General features: G+C 47.4%; 1 long non-coding RNA gene across 1 annotated transcript; it reads left to right on the forward strand.

Annotated features, from left to right (window-relative positions):
* Positions 1–2,056: 2,056 nt before the first annotated feature.
* On the forward strand, positions 2,057–6,667 carry LOC133040306 (uncharacterized). Its single transcript, XR_009688947.1, has 3 exons — positions 2,057–2,148; positions 4,493–4,642; positions 6,332–6,667. It is a non-coding gene; the product is annotated as an uncharacterized LOC133040306 (long non-coding RNA).
* Positions 6,668–17,636: the final 10,969 nt, after the last annotated feature.

The following is a 17,636-nucleotide window of genomic DNA, read 5'->3' on the forward strand; positions in this document are numbered from 1 at the left end:
CATGATAACACTAATAAATACTTTAATTAAAAAAATAAAACATTTATTGAATTCACTGAAATACAGAAAGTACCTTAAGAAGCTAACTCCCTAGGGTGAAGGGAAGTCAGTGTGAGTAGCTAGGCAGAGGTTAGTAACACCCAGGCCTCCCTGGGACAGTCAGGCCAGGCACACGTGAAGCCATGGGCAAGAACGCAGATGCCTCACTTTTTACATGGATCTCTGAAAAGGAGAGGGTAACTCACTTCGCAAGTGGACTACCCTTCTAGAAGTGCTAGGATAGAACGGTGGCCACCTAGCTTCCTCTGCCTTCCTCAGCTTTCATTCCCCTTCTTTGGTGGCAAAGCCCACTCTTCTTTCAGGAACTCTCGGTTCTCTGAGGCTGACCTCAGGCTGCCTGGTAGGTCAGAGCACTCTTTGGCCTTGAGCACAGCGATGGGGCTTGAGGTGGTCACGTGATCCTTGTCAGGTCAATAAGAGGAAAAACCTGGGGTTCTCGGCAGAGCTACCAGGAGGGAAATGCTGCTCATTCACAGGACTTACTATGCAGGTAGAGCGTACGCTTGGACCCAGCAATGACCATCTCTGAGGCTTTTTAGGGAGAGCCTGTCTAGCAATGAGGAGAAGACAATGGCACCCCACTCCAGTATTCTTGCCTGGAAAATCCCATGGATGGAGGAGCCTGGTAGGCTGAAGTCCATGGGGTCACTAAGAGTCGGACACGACTGAGCGACTTCACTTTCACTTTTCACTTTCATGAATTGGAGAAGGAAATGGCAACCCACTCCAGTGTTCTTGCCTGGAGAATCCCAGGGACGGGGGAGCCTGGTGGGCTGCCGTCTATGGGGTCGCACAGAGTCGGACACGAATGAAGCGACTTGGCAGCAGCAGCAGCAGTCTTAACAATGAAGTTGACACCAAAGAAAGCAAAGCCGAGAGTTAGAAACACATGCTAATGGTGGTGTTTGAGTGCCTGAACCCAGCCAACCTGCTGCCAGAGCCAGCCCTGTGCTTTTCACCTACATGAGCAAAGAATTCCCTGTTTCGCCTAAGCTGCTTTGAGTTAGGTTGCTGTCAGATCTAGATTAAGTCACTAGGTGTGAGAATCTTTTTGTCTCTCAAAAGTCACAGGAAAAAGCAATTAACAAACCGATGATAGTGGGGGTCACCACAGAGAGGCCCTTGGTGCCTTTGGGACGGGGCTGAAGAAGATTCGCTTTCCCTGTATCTGACCAGTTTTATGCCTTATTGTTTTTTTTCCCCTGCCGCACATGGGATCTTATTTCCCTGACCAGGGATCGAACCTGGGCCCTGGTAGTGGAAGCACAGAATCCTAACCACTGGATCACTAGGGAATCCCCTGTATTTTCTGTTTAAAGAAGTTAATTGTTTACACTCAAGCCATAGAGCTTGCTGTTGAAAGAACAACAGCAACAGTTTTCTCACTTACCTAAACACATTTCCTTCCAAGATATATTATGCCATTTTAGAAATTTGAAAATACCAAAATATTGTAAAGAACAGTGCAAGCATCTGTAACTGTGCCATGGTTGACATATTAAGATATTTCTTTCTGGCCTTTAATTACTTTTCATATTTTGTTGTTATTCAGTCTTATTTAATCCCCACAGCAACCCCATGAGGTAAGACTCACCAGTGTCCCATTTTGCAGAGGATAAAACTGACCCTTAGAGAGGATGAGGGACTTGCTCGCATGCAAAGGTACTAACTAGCAGATACAGATCACACAGACTCACACTTCATAAACATATAATTTGGGGGAAAAAACGTCTCATGCTCTATAAGTAGTTTATATTCTTACATTTTCCATTTAAAATTATATCATAAACTTTCTCTATGATATTGACTGTTTCTTTAAAACACAATTGTTAATGGCTGTAAAATATTCTCTAATATGGCTGAAGCATTATTACTTTATCTCATCATAACCTCTGGCAATTACAACTGTTTGAACGTTTCTTTCTTATTCATTTTGTTGTGATAAACTCTCTAGTATGTGAAAGCTGGGCTTCTCTGGCTATCTGTTTGCATTAACCCACAGAAGCAGACTTGCTGGGTCAAGAAGAGGAATAGTGCATCACTCTGCCCTCCAGAAGGCTGCTCCCAGGGACAGTTCCTACAGCGTCTGTGAGTGTGCCCCAGCCATCACACACTCAACAGCACCAGTCACTACTTTACACACTTGCCCATCCCACCCCCATTTCCAGGACATAACAAGTGTCCACATTCACATTGATCCTTCTTGTGTAGAATGTGAAAGGTCTTGGATACCAACAGGACCGAGGCTTCGAAATTTCCTTCTTCCTTTTGTCTTTATCACCTGCAGTGTGGGCACAGGTTCTTACTCCAAGCCTCAATCCTAAATTGGAAACGGAAGACTCCCTCTTGGTTAAGAAAATCCAAACATGATTAAACAAATGGAAGAAGTAGTTGGGAGTATACACGACCATGAAGAGAGCAAGTTGCTAGCAAAGAAGAACACATCTAAATTAAATTCCAGATAGAATCAAGGTTTTAACATACATGATGAAATAAAAAATGTGCTAGAGGAAAACACAGATGAATTATTTCATAACCTAGTAATAGACAAAGACTATAAGGCATGACATTAACCTAGAAGCTATTAAAGAAAAAAATTAACAAATTTGAGGATATAAAAAACTTGAAATTTCCATATAGCAAAAACTCTATAAACAGAGTCAAAAGATAATTATTATGCATTATATATATACTAACTTATTTATAAATAAGAGTCTAACTTCATTAAAATATAATTTTTAATAAATTAATGACTAACAGATATAAAAGTAAATAAATGATATGAACAAGATGTTTGCATAAAAACAAAACAGTTAATAAACAGAATTAAAAGATGAGCACCTTACTTATAATTCAATTAATGCAAATTAAAACAATGAGATACCAGATTGTCAAGATTGTCAGTGAGATCCCAATGAGATGTTAGATTGTCAAGATGAAAAAGATGGGTAGAATGCTAACTGGAACATTCATACATGCTTAGTGACTATATAAATGGGCATAATAATTTTGGAGGGTAATCTGTTCCCCTATGCTGTTAAGAATGAGGCGCCCCTATATGTAACATGACAAGATGTCTAGGATATATTACTAAGAGAAAACAAGCATGCTACAGAATAGTCTACATCACTATAACATGAATTCATTTGTTAAAAATAGAAGGGATATACAAATAAATTGTGTTTCGGGTTATAGAAATATTTGGAAGGATACACAAGAAACTGCTACCTGTTAGCTGTTATGGTTAACTGAGGGGGTTTAGGTGGGAGAAAAAGACAATGAGGGCTTTTACTTTTCTCTTTTTCTGTACTATTTGAACTTTTTTCTACATCACACACAAGTTTTATTTAAAATATGTAAAACATGCATACAGGAATATTATTTCCCCAATTAAATCCTCCATGGCTTCCTTTTTCTTGTAGAGTCAAGTATGACCCTCTTAGCGACTTCCCACTATAGTAACCTTTGACAGCATGCCTTCTGAGCCATGCTGCTTCACACCTCTGGGACTGTGCTGTGCTGATTGCTTGTCTCGAATTCCTGTCCCGCCATCATTTGCCTGGAAACTCCTCCCCATCCTTTAAGGCCCACTCAAGCACTTCCTTCTCTGGGCAGTCTTTCTAGATTTCCCATAATAAAATTCTCATTCCCTGTGATACCTTACACATCCTTTTATTTTAGCTCTTACTATTTCCTATTAAGCTTTATATTTGTCAGTTTTATTAGACATAAAGCTCTTTATTAGACATAGAGCATGGGTAGCCAGTACCTAAGATTAGTTCATGTCTCTAGAATGAGGAAATGAACACACCACTCTATTCCAAGACTCCAAGTCTTTGCTTATATTTCTTTCCCTGCCTTTTCTTCGTGATTCCCTAAAAGCAATACCCTGTCAGCATCAGTACTATCTCTACTAAAGAAAGTTGGCTCAATGTGTATCCGAGGCATGTACACACACAAAGAGAAATTAATATATTTTAATTACAGTGTGATTCCATCTTGTGTCTGTAAACTCATGAAGCCACCCCCTACCCTCCTGCCCCCGCCCAGGCCCAACGCCTTGGTTTAAACAGGCCCACTCTCAGTTGTAGTCCATTAAGGATCCTCTTTGAGCCTGGGAGCACACCCAGCCAGGACTGTTGATGGGTTATAGGAATGTTCTTGCTGTTCTCAGACAGGAGCATGGGTAAGAAAGGCAAGAGTAAGTGGCCCCTTCCCAGTTCGAGTCCAAGTGCTCTCGTGGATTCAGGTAGGACAATGCCAGGGGCGGGGGGCACACCCAGAAGACACACCTCAGCCCTTCAGCTTTACCAAGGGACATTTCAAGAAACACCACAGGAAAATGTTTTCTTATTTGCTCTACAGCGGTGTTTGAGTCTGCGCTCTGTGATGTCACATGCTGCAATAAAAAATTAACATTTTTTATCTTAAGTGACAGAAGCAGACGAATGGGAGGTGGAAAGGAGTCCACTGGAAGGCTCTGATGCGGCCTGCAGGTGGCCCAGCAGGCCTTGGAGAGGTCACTGTGGGTGTGGTGCTGGAGACTCTGGCAGAAACAGGAGCCAGAAGACTGTCTTCCGAGGTGTGTATCAGACATCTCTGGGCTTTGCTCACATTCTCTGACTCCCTTCTCTGCATGGGTTTTGACCCAATTTGCACTGACAATCCTTCTTCTCAAAATGGGACACGCCTCAGCCTCACACGTCCCGCTCCAAGCTTCTCTCAGGCTGCCACCTGTGGTGCCTGTGGGAACTTGCTTGGCACGCATTCAGGGGTCACCCAGCGATGCAGTGGTGAACATCTCTACCCAGTAAGGCCAGGCACCAATGGATGTGGTCCTCTCCCTTTATTCCCTTGCAGACTGTTCTGAGACTCATGCTCCAATCCTCAGAAAGTCCTTGTGGACTTTAACACACAATGGGATAACCTTTGGCTTAGATTTCTCTTCCCAGTTTCTCTCCCCTGCTCCCTGGAATCCCTTCCCAAATATACTTCTTGCACAAAAGCCCTGCTCAGGCTCTAAGTTCAGGGGAGCACAGATGATGACAAAAACCTCATCTTGGGGGATGGATGACTGATTACTTTGTTTGAGACAGGTCAAGGTTCAGATTCCAAAGAAAGCATTTAGTTGTTCAGGCTTAGATCATGGTCCACCCTTTGGGCACAATGATGGCAAGCCCCCAGGACTCTATCCTGTGGTGGAGGGATAGTTCCCCACAGCCAATCAAGATAGTGATCAGGGACTTCCTGGTGGCTCAGTGGCTAAGTGCTCTGTGCTCTCAATGCAGGTTCAACCTCTGATCAGGGAACTAGTTCCCGCATGCCACAAGTAAGAGCCCGCATGCTGCAACAAAAGATCTCACATGCCTCAGTGAAGATTCTGAGTGTTGCAACTAAGACCCAGCACAGCCAAATAATTTTTATTTTTTAAAGATGGTTATCAGAAGAAAGGTGAGAGATGACCTTTAGTAAGCTTCCTTACATTACAAGTACCTTGAGGCAGCATGTACATACCATGTCTAGACCAAGCTCTTAACAAAGCTTGGAAACACCCACACAAACCTTCTTCTGGCATTGCCTTCTCAGGACACGGCACCTCCATTCTCCCAGATGCCCAAGCCTGAGTCCTGGGAGGCTGCCTCTTCCCCTCTCTTCTCCACCACAACCAAATCATCACCTAGCTTGGCACCCACCTCTGACTCCTTAATGTGTCCTGACTTTCTCCTGCTCTCCCTCTCACTGCCATTGCTCAGTCTTCCAAATGATCTCCCTACCCTAACACACACACATGCTCTGTCTCTCCTGCAAACTGTTCTTACCTATTACAGTGATTTTCCTAAGATACAGATTTGAACACATCACTTCAGTGCTGAAAAGTCTTGGCTGTTTCCCCATTGCCCTCAGGATGAAGTCTTGGAAACCTCGGTGGCATAATCTTGTCAAGACCAGGCCCTGATAGCCTCTCTGTCATCAGCCCTTGGCATTCCTCCTTTCTACACAACTTCCCCTGCCACCACGCCAGTCTCTCTCACCCTGGTGCCTAGAATGCTCTTCTGTAATAGTTACCATTCTGCCAGTGGCAAGTAACAGAACACTTTGACTCAAACCAGCTCACACAATCAGGGAATCCCTGCTTTCACTTGGCATGGAGGAACGATGGGTCCTAGGCGCTATATAATTAGCAGCTCAAAAACATGGAGTCAGCTCTTTTTGGTCTCTTTTCTCTGCCACCCTTGGGATCAGATTCATTCTAACACAGAATCCTCTCCAGGTTGGAAGAAGATGGTAGTAGACTCATACTTCACTCCTAGACATGACAACATCCACCAGAAGAAAAAGAGACCATGCCAAGTACCTCCCTGCTGGTTCAGCGATGAAGAATTTGCCTGCCAGTGCAGGGGATACAGGGTTGATCCCTGGTGTGGGAAGATGCCACATGCCTTGGAACAACTAAGCCCGTGCACCACCACTACTGATCCCACGTGCCTAGAGCCCGTGCTCCTCAACGAGAGAAGCCATTTCAATGAGGAGCGCGAGCATCACAACAAGTAGCCCCCACTAGCCGCTCCTAGGGAAAGCCTGTGCAGAGCAACGAAGACTCAGTGCAACCAGCAAATAAATAAAGAAATAAAAAGAGAGGGCATGCCAAGTGTCTCTTCATTATGCACTTGATAAGTCTTCTTAGAAGCCCCCTAGCAGACCTTCCCTCACCTCACATTGGCCAGGGTCATATACATGCCCATTTCTAAATCAGTCACCAACAATAGAAGAGAGGTTATAATTGGTGGAAGGGATGTGGGGGTGGAGGGTCAATCTCCGTGACTAAGACACCTCCCCTCTTGATTTGTCTGGCCAATTTATTTCAAAACTCAACTGAAGTGTCATCTCCTCTGGAAAGTCACCAAATAGAAACCCCTTTCCTCTTACATGTCAGTCACTACTACTGTACTATCCTTACCCTCAGACTCTAAGTTCTTTCATAGCAAGAAGCTAGTCCTTATTTACTCTGTACACCCAGTGCCTAGCTCAGGGCTGGCACAGAAAAAAACTCGTTTGTTGAATATTTCTGTAATTTAGAAAAACTTTATTCTTGTTTTGTTGGCCGTGCTACCCAGCTTGTGGGATCTTATTTCCCTGACCAAGGATTGAACCTGGGCCCATAGCAGTGAAAGAGCCAAGTCCTAAACACTGGACCACCAGGGAACTTCCCCAAACTCTGTTATTTAAATCAAAAAGTATTTTACTGTATATTCGCTCTACAGCCAAATTTTTCCATTTTGCAACATATTCTGTCATATTATATCATCTTTTATGACAGTTAAGTGGTATTTCATAGTATTGACACTCTGTATCACCAATTATTCAACCAACCCCTGTGAGTCATTTAGATTGTTTCCAATTTTTTGTATTAGAAACAATGTTGCCATAAACTTCCTTTCTCATAGATCTCCAGCACTTGTATTAGTTCCTGTGATAAATTCCTACAAGTGGTGTGTGGTGTTTAAAAAAAGAGAGGGCTGCAAATTCTTTGATATTTATCCCATCAACTTCTCCCACGTGAAATCTGGAAGAAACTGTGAAGCTTTGACCACTGGAGTAGAGCAAGAATGATGATATGTGACTTCCGAGGCCAGATCATAAAGATTCCTGCAGCTTCTCCCTCGGATTTTCGGAAAGCACCCTCTCAAGATTTCTCCCATTGAAACACAGCAAAGTCACACGGAGAGGCCACAATAATCCCAGCCGAACCCAACTTTTGAGTCATTGTAGCCTAGGCACCAGATGTATGAGGGAAGAAACCTCTGGAAGATTCCAGCCCCAGCTGTTGGAATCTTGCTAGTTGAGTCCTCAGACACTGTGCCAACAGAGGATGGGCATCCTTACCACGCCCTGTCCAACGTCCATGGAATCGCTGAAATGATAAAACAGCTGTTGTTCCCATTAAGTATGGGGTTGTTGGTTATGCAACAGTGTGTGTGTGTGCTCAGTTGTGTTTGATTCTTTGCAACCTCAGGAACTGTAGCTCCTCTGTCCATGGACTTTTTTCAGACAAGAATACTGGAGTGGGTTACCATTTCATCCTTCAGGGAATCTTCCCCAACCGGGAATTGAACCTGTTTCCTCTGTCTCCTGCATTGGCAGGTGGATTCTTTACCACTGAGCCACTTGGGAAGCCCTATGCAACAACAGTACCTGTAAAACTGGGGATTCCTCTTATAAAGAGTATATACATTTTAAACCTTTTGGGCCTTTAATAAATATTTAATAAAATTTTACAACTCAATGGAAGCACACTTTTGCTTCCTTTGAGAAACTGCCTCCATGACATAGTGGGGCAGATGTACGTCTGAACTGATAGCTTGAGCACGTTTACCAACATGCTTTTGATTGAGTTCTCTGGAAACTGACTGTCCCTGACTGAGACCCAGTTGTCACCCAAGGTTTATTGGGAAGTGCTCTTGGAAGATGTACCTGTAAGGAAGGTGGGAAGGCAGGGCTGGTCACAGGTACGAGTTGATTTGCAATGTGGCTGTAATTGAGGCCTCAGCTGATTCTAGATAAAGCCCTGGAGCTGGGATGGTCCTTCAAAGGTGTCCCAAATGGAAGCAAGATAGCTGGGCACTGCAGCTCCATGTTAGTTGCCCGTGGGAGTGGGAAGAACACTGGAGGAGGATCCCTGCAGTTGTATTCCACGCAGCTGAAGATGGGTGGATCAGCCTTAAAGAAGAGATGTAGGTGGGGGACTAGAGTGTCCACTCCAGTCCATCCCTTGCATGGCCCTGATCCATCTGCTTCTGTGAGGTTTGACCCATGTGGGAATCATCTCTCCCAAATTCCAGCTGGGTTTGTTCCCTGGGAATCTTGCAAGAGAAGGGTTAGTAGGGTGAACTACAGCACCAGTTGTGGCAGTTGATCTCAAGACTGCAATTGATACTAGTGATCACTGTCCTGCTACCTGATCTGGATTCCCCTCACCTTCTGCTAACATCTTTTCTGATCTAGGCAACGTTCCTGGTGGAAACCCAGCCCCTCAGCCATGAAGGGTCTGAAGCCCACCTTACCACTCAATGCTTGACTTGTTCACATACCAAGAAAGCAAGGCATGTAGTACACAGGACACCCCCGTGGGTCACCTGAACATGACACAGATTCTCCTCTGCTTCTCCCGATGACCAGGGTCAACCACCTCTGCCAGGATGGGAATTCCTCTCCTTGCCAGTGATCTTTTAGCTCAAGGAGCTCCAAATAATCAGGCAGCAGCCAAATTTGAAGTTTACCAGAACTCTTATTACTGTGTCCCCTTGATGGAAACACCTGGAACTTCTAGCCCCTCAGCAGTGCTAGGAAGCTCTACTTGAAAGGGAAGGAGGGTGTCGCTTTGGGTGAACAAGTTCCTTGCAACCAAAGGCAATTCCCAGGGCAGAATGCTGTTGTGAGGTGTCAGCAGCCCAGATTCCCCATAGCTGAGGGCTGAGTGCACTGGTCCTAGAGAGGACATCCCAGTGAAGCACCACCAGAGTATCCACCACAACATCTGAGATTCATTCTTCTTCCCAGAAAACGGGAATTACAATAGCTTGTTGGTGAAAGCATTGGGAAGGAAATGAGATTATATATGTTAAAAATACCAGATGGTGCTCAACAAATATAGTTTGTATTCCACAAATGTAGTTTTTATCTCCTTTGCGTCAAGAGCTCCACAAGTGAGCATGTTTCCCTTTTTGCCTTGGCCAGTGAGGAGCTTATAGCTTCCCCTGGTGCTCAATCCCGGTAGGTAGATGTGTCGCTTATCTTCATTCTCTTTAATTTCCCTGGTCCTGCTTTCTTTTAACTCATTAACGAATCTCACACACAATCCCTCTGCTGCAAGCTTTTGGAACTGGAATCATGTCTGCAAAGTGGCAGAGGATAAGTAAATACCTAGCAGAGAAATTAGCTGCTCTGAAGACAGTTCATTTCCCAAGAAGTGACAGAGTCACACCTACAATACCTACCACTCCAGCACCTTGCTCACACCTAGCCAAGCACTTCTCTCCTGGGTCTTTGATTTGCTTTGGCACCTACCAGCCAACCAGCACCTAGGCGTGGGAATCCCTTCATTTAGACGGTGACTCACAGCTCTGACAAGTTGGAAAAATAAAAAAATGGGGGGGGGCGGGAGATTAGTGTTATCAGGCACTTCCATCAGCCAGAGACTCTGCTGCTAATCTCTATTCCCACTCTCTTCCCAGAAGGACCGCTCCATGTACCCGCAGTCGGCTCAGTTAGCAGTCCCATCCTGCTCTCGGAATTGAAGTATGTAGGGAACAGAATGGGGCTTCCCAGATAGTGCTAGTGGTAAAGAATCTGCCTGCCAATGCAGGAGACGTGGGTTCATTCCCTGGGTCGGGAAGATGCCCTGGAGGAAGGCACAGCAAACCACTCTAGTATTCTTGCCTGGAGAATCCCATGGACAGAGGAGCCTGGTGAGATACAGTCCATGGGATGGCAGAATCAGACACAACTGAAGCGGATGAGTGCAGCGCAGGGAACAGAATGGGGCACATGTGCCCAAGATGTTGTGACTGAGCTGCGTCCTCCCCTTCAGGCTATCCACTGGGCATGATCCCAGACCCAAGGCCTTTGGGAGACTGGCTCCTGAAGTTAGTAGGCTCCAGGTGTGCCCAGCCTTGTTTTTTGCCTTGACATCCTTTCACTGTCTCCAGGATAATTCCTGTAAGCCAACACCTCCATCTCTTCCCTCCTGCCCTCCCTCCATAGGAGGCCTCGGAGTGCCAGTGGGTGCCACACCCATCATTCTTGTTTCCATGTCGCCATATACGATGAGCCACATTCATGAATAACACATCCTTGGAACTCATGTCAGCAGACACCCTTTTGCTAAAGGACTTCACACGTCCTATTGCTCATGGCTCCTGGCTCTCCACACTCCTCTCCCACCAGTTATGGTTCTATACCAAATTTAAGAGCTTGGGGTGTCCTGGATGAGCCTGGGTATTTAGCCTCCCAGAGAAGGGGTTTTGCTTCCACAACTCGCTTGCTCTTGCAATCACATCATTGCCTAGCGATAGTGAGCACCTTGTTCAGGGAAGGGTTAGTGCTAGGGCTCAGGTTCTTAATTTTGGGAAACTCTGGACGGGAGAGAAGTTAAATCAGTGATGATGCCAGGAAATAGGCTGGAGTCAGGATGCCCAGATTCCAGTCCTCACCCTGCCTTCTGCTAGCTGGATAACCTGGTAAATCACCCTTCTTCTCCAAGTCCAGCTTCCTCCCCTGGAAAATGGGTGAAATTATACCCACTTTTAGAATAGCTGTGACAGTCAATAGGCTTACATTTGGAAAACTAGAATCATATAAGAGTTCCTGATCACAAGGCAGGCCAGGTACTTGGCCAAGCACTTACAGCTGTTATTTAATCCTCCAAAAACCTAAAGAGTTGGTGTGATGGTCTCTGTTCTACAGATGAGGAAATGCAGGCTTATGGAGGGTCAATGGTACAGAAGTACGGGGCAGAACCATGCCTCACCCTTAGGCCTCTCTGACCCCAAAGCTAGAGCTCCTAACCACAAGAGACTGGCCTTCAGTGCCAGCACAGCACATATTTATCCATCCTTCCTCTATTTTTTCCTGTCATAGCCTGTGTCCCGAAAGAAGTTTAAATGATATTCACTGGGCATGTATTATATGGTAAATACTTTAAGTACTTTATTCTAGATCTCACCCCAAAAGGATGATATCCTGACCCCCATTCTCCAAATGAGGAAATAGACTCAGAGAGGTCGAGTAGCTTGCCCAAGGCCACACAGAGAATAAGGAGTAAAGCTGAGGTTGAAGCAGGTGTTCCGTGGGACTCCATACAGGGTTCCGAGACCACATCCCACAGTCTCTTGTGTAGCGGCTGTCTGCAAGGCTGGTTATCTAGGGGTATACAGGCTCGTTTTCTGAACCTGCCACACACTGCGCCCTCATGCTTCTAACATGCCTCTTCCTGGGGCAAAACCTTCACCTTCCCCCAGACCCCTAAGAGGAAACTTTCAGACAAGCCTCTGAAGAGGCTGGTGGTGACTAGGGTCCCACAAGGCAGTGAGGGGCTGCCTTAGAACCCTCCCCCACAGCAGATTACTGGGAGCAGCAGTCTTCTGGCCCTGGGTTGACGGGGCGGGAGATCTACTGTCCAGCATGGGCGCTGGGCAGGGGAAAGCAGTGACTCAGGAGCCAGCTGAAGGCATTAGAAACAAATCGCTGACTTCCCAGTTTTGGTGTGAGCTGCCCCAGTGCCTGGTCCTGCTTATAATGGTAATTGGGGGAGGGGGGAATGTGTGTAGGCGGCTGTCTGAGGGTTGAGGCTGAAGGCTTAAAGTTAGACTTCCTAAACCCACATCAACCTAGGAAACATTTACAGGAAAGAATGCCACAGATGGTTTTGTGTGTGTGTGTGTGTGAGAGAGAAAGAGAGAGAGAGAGAGAGGAGGCAGCAACTACAAGGAAGAACAGTGAGAGAGGGAGAGAGAAAATAAGAGAGACTGGGCAAAAGAGATAGACAAAGACAGAAAAGAGAGAGAAGCAGAAGTCAAAAGAAATACAATAGCAGCGGGCTTCCCAGGTGCGCTCGTGGTAAAGAACCCTCCAGCCAGTGCAGGAGACAGAAGAGATGTGGGTTCGATCCCTGCGTCAGGAAGATCCCTTGGAGGAGGGCATGGCAACTCACTCCAGTATTCTTTCCTAGAGAATCCCATGGACAGAGGAGCCTGGTGGGCTACAGTCAGGGCTGTAGGGCTGCAAAGAGTCAGACATGACTCAAGAGCCTTGACACAGACGTGCAAGGCCAAGAGAGGACAAAGAGGGGGGGCAAAGGTATGAAGCAGAGCAGACAGGAAAAAACTCGACAGACAAATAAAGAAAATTCATTTGGCAAATGTTTGCCAAGCACCTACCATGTGCCACGTACTGTCTTGGGCACTGTGAATTCAACAATGGATGACACAAAAACGCCTGTCCTCATGGGCCTCTTTAGTGGGAGAACAGAGAAACCCAGAGACAGGTAAAAACCCTGACAAGCTCACAGGAGGACCAAAAGGGGACTGTATGGGGAGAGACAGAAGAGGTACAGAGGCTGGAAGTGCAGAGATGGCGCGAGCCGTGGACTGCAGGACAGGGATAGAGCGGAGGAACCTGAAGGTGGAGGCTGGAGTCCGGGTGGAGAGGGCAGAGCCCATGGACAGTGCTGAGAATCTTTTTCCGGAGCCTGCTCTGTCCCCCATCCCCTCCCTGCTCCAGTGTGTAGGGGACAAGTCCCCAACCCTTAGTGACCAGGAAGCTGATCTCCAGTTCCAGCAACTTCAGCCTTGGAAACTGCAGGCCATGCTAGGACCAGGCTTCCAGTCTGATGCTGACCATGAGTGGACTTCAGGTACTCTGCCCCCATTATCTGGACGGATAGGTGAACTGAGGCCCAGATGAATGAGGCAGGAGGACTCTGGGCTTCCTGGGTTGAGGGCAGCGCTAGACAAAGGACAGAGCACTGACCTGGGCGCCAGGACCCCATATTTGAGTTTGGCTCTGCCCACGGTGCCCACCTCTCCTCCTCACAGAGTGGTGAAGAGTGGGTTGCTACCGTTGTAGAGTCGATGAATCACGTGAGAGTAAGTTTTGGAAAAGACCTGTGTTTGAAAGCGGGGACTTTGACGGTTGCTGATGTCTGTTTCCGTGGAAACGGAGCTCAGAATGGGAGAATGAGCCGGTGAGCTCTGCTCTGAGAGTGCCCCAGATAGCTGGGGGAGAGTGTCGCTGCCATACCCTCCTTCATCTGTAGGCTTTCTGGTCCTTGGCACCCTAGGGGCTGACGCCATGGGAGGGGTGGCTCCTAGGGGCATGGTCTGAGTGCTCACTGGGTACCCCAGCCCAGTGCAATGAATGACTCAGATGAGGAAAGCCTGCACTCTTCACAACATTCACCCTCAGTGTGGACGTATTCTGTCGGAGCACAGATTTTTCGTTCACTCAGCGCACCTGTCAACCAGGTCCTGCGTAGCACAGAGGTGAACAGGACACAGTCCCTGGCTTCCTTTGGGGTCCACAGATGCCTATTATGTTGGGCCCGGAGTTGCCAGGTACTCACAAAGTCAATATAGTAAAGGTGCCAAAGCTCGCCAGTGCCCGCGCTGCATCACGTCACCCCCAGAACCCCCTGAGCCAACCGTGGACTCTCACCTGTTAGCTGTCCCAGGGGTCATGATGCTGTCTTGCCTGGAATCCCTTTGCCCCTGCTGGATTGCCTAGCAAACTCCTGCTCAACCTTCAAAGCCTGCTCCAAGCTTATCTCTTTGGCAAAGATCCCCTCCCCCAGCCCCGCCATAGACAGTGAGTACCTCAAGGGCGCAGACCCAATCTCCTTGTCTTATTCCCAGAGAGGTTCTCATTGGTATTGGCTGCTACCTTCCCACCTCCTTAGGAACTTTGCTGTTACATCGTCTTGGACATCTGCTTAGGACTTCCAGCCTCTTCCTCGCTACTCCCTCCTTCTAATGAGCATCTACACGGGTCTAGTCTCTCCTGTCTTCAACCCAAACAAAGCAAAGTTCCTTACCCCAAGGGGCTGGTCTGTCTCTTACTTGCTCACAGTCAAACTTCTTTTGATTTTACTTTTTTTTTTTAACACCAAAGATATTTTGTATTGGGGTATAGCCGATGAACAGTGTTGTGATAGTTTCAGGTGAACATCGAAGGGACTCAGCCATACATATACATGTATCCATTCTCCCCCACAACCCCTCCTGTCCAGGCTTCAGCCAAACTTCTACTTTTTTTTTTTAATTTATCTATTTATTTTTGGCTGTGCTGCGTCTTAGTTGCTGTGTGGGCTTTTCTCTAGTTCTGGAGAATGCAACTTTCAAGTTGCAATGCACAGGCTTCCCACTGCAGTGGCTTCTCTAGCTGTGGAGCACTGGATCTAAGGCACAGGCTTCAGTAGTTGCAGCTCCCCGGCTCTAGAGCACAGGTTCAATAGTTGTGGTGCACAGGCTTAGTTACTGCACAGCACGTGGGATCTTCCTGGATCAGGGATCGATTCCATGTCTCCTGTATTGGCAGGTGGATTCTTTACCTCTCAGCCACCAGGCAAGCCCCTCAGCCAAACTTCTTGAGAGAGCAGGCTTCACTGGCTGTCTCTGTATGTCTTCCCCCTTCCCACATGTCCATCACCACAACCTGGCCTCTGTCCCATCACTCCCCTAAAACTGCTCTCACCGGCTATCTGAAAGCCTTGTTTGTGCACTCTGCCGCTCAGCCACCATCAGGCATTCAGCATCTTCCTTGCAGCACTGTCTTCCCTGGCACCCTCCCCAGGTGGCCCCTCTGGACAGGCCTCCTCGGTCTCCTTCTCCAGTTTCTCTTCCATCACACCTGCTGGTGTTCCTCAGAGCTCCATCTCCACCTTCTTTCTGAAAGTGCCTGTCCGCTCTCATTATGGTCCAAGGAAGACCACCTTCTCCAGGCCACCTTCCCTGACCCCTTGCACCAGCCTAGCACCACTGCAATGTGTAAAACACCTTTATACTCCAATATGACACTTGTCACATGTATCATAAGTACTGGTGGAGTTGTCTGCTTCCTCTGTGGGCTGCAAAGTCCTGGGCATCATCACATCCACCCCTGGTGCTCAGGACACTGGGGAGCAATGGGCTGCAGAGAGAGACAGAAGCCAGACTGTGAAGGACCTTGAAATTTTTTGCTGAAGACCTTGGGCTTCATCCTGCATGAGATGAAGAGTTTTAAGAGAACCAGTTTTAAGCACTGAAGCAGGAGCATGCCATGGTCACATCTGTGCCTTAATGCATCCCTCTGTCTGGCAAGGGATAGTGGGGGAGAGTCTGAAGGCAGGGAGATCCATTAGGGGCTGGAATCTAGGACTGGAATGCAGTGATGACGGTGCAGGGAGAGACCGTGGGGGAATTTACTAGATCCAACTGATCAACCCTGGTGCTGGCTGGAGGTAAGGAAGAAAAGGAACTAGAGATCCATGCTCAGGTTTCTGGCCCAGGTAACTGGCTAGGTGCTGGTGTGGTATATAGAAATAGGGACTGAATAGGAATCAGATAGGGAGAAAGGAAGAGTGCAGTTCTGGACACTTGAGCTCTGCCGTGCTTGAGGAATATCCAGGTGGGAATGCCTTGTAATTACACAGATATGGTGCTGAGAAAAAACTCTGGGTCAGTGGGATAGATTCAAGTCATCACGAAGGTCAGGTATGGTCTACGCCAAGTGCATGGCTGAACTTGCCCAACAAGAAAGAGAAGGTCAAGCACACAGCCTGAGAGATGCCCATTTGTGGTAGACTGTGTAACTGTTCAGCAAATATCCACCCCCTTCCTGTGGGAGGCATAGTCTTCTCTGCCCCACGGAGGCTGAGGTCGACTGTGTGACTTGTGAGCAGATACAATGCTTGCATGGTTGGCTTGGCCCCTGGTGCTCTTTTCACCCACTCTAAAAAAAAACATGCCAGAGGAAAAAAAAAATAAAAAAAACATGCCCGACAGCCTCTGCCCCTCAGCCTGGGCCCCAGCAGGGGAGACCCACAGAGCAGGTTCAAACTACACTCTGAAGCAGAACTGTCCAGTTGACTGTGGACATGTGAGTGAGAAAGAAATGGCTTTTATTATAAGCCACTGAAACATCGGGGCTCTTTGTTATGTAACATTGGATCAGCAATAGCCTGATGAATAAAATTTTAAGAGAAGGCTGGAGAAAAAGAAATCTTCAAAGGATAACAGAAGAGTCAGAGGGGAAGGAAGGAAATCAGACGAGAGCTGGGGTCCTGAAACTGTGGTAGGAGCAGGTTTCAGGAGCATTAGCATCACTGATGCCCTGAGGCCCACACTGTGGGCACCAAGCCCTCATGTCTTCTTCCTCACAGGTTGTGCTTGGGGCACCTAAGCTACCCTTTCAGGCTTGAATCAAATTCTAGATGTTGATGGCTCTCCAGGCTACATCTTCAGGGCAGACTTGTCTCCCGGGCTCCAGGCTCATTATCTACCTGTCTCCTGGATATCTCCATCTGAACAGCCGATGGGCTTTTCAAACTTATCACGTCCAAGACTGACCTCTTCATACTCCCCACCCACAGACCTGCTCCACCTCGGGGGGCTCCCAGACCGACAGCCCCGTCACCCACACCAGAAGCTGGGGAGTCCTCTTAGCATCCTTACATCCTTCTAGCTACCGAGCCCTGGAAATTCTCATCCTTCAGCTTCTCCCCACCTAGCCAGCCCTAGCGCCCCTCATTGCATCTGCTGCCAGCCTATCACTGAACTCCACCCTTGGCTTTTCCACAATGACCCCCTGAGTGCCCTTTCCGAAGCACCAATAGGTCATCCCCTGGTTAAAGCTCCTACCGGCAGACAAAGACCAAACTTCTTAGCGTGACACCCAAGGCCCTATAGGGTCCAGCCTCAGTGGAGTGAATTAATTAATGCTGTCCCTTCTGTCAGAAACACGTCCCACACTGGCCCCCCACCACCTAACTCCTACTTAAACTTGGCCTCCTCCAGACAGCTTTCCCTGACCACCTCCTACTCCAT

This window comes from Dama dama, chromosome 20 (assembly GCF_033118175.1).
Source record: "Dama dama isolate Ldn47 chromosome 20, ASM3311817v1, whole genome shotgun sequence".
Taxonomy (NCBI): domain Eukaryota; kingdom Metazoa; phylum Chordata; class Mammalia; order Artiodactyla; family Cervidae; genus Dama; species Dama dama.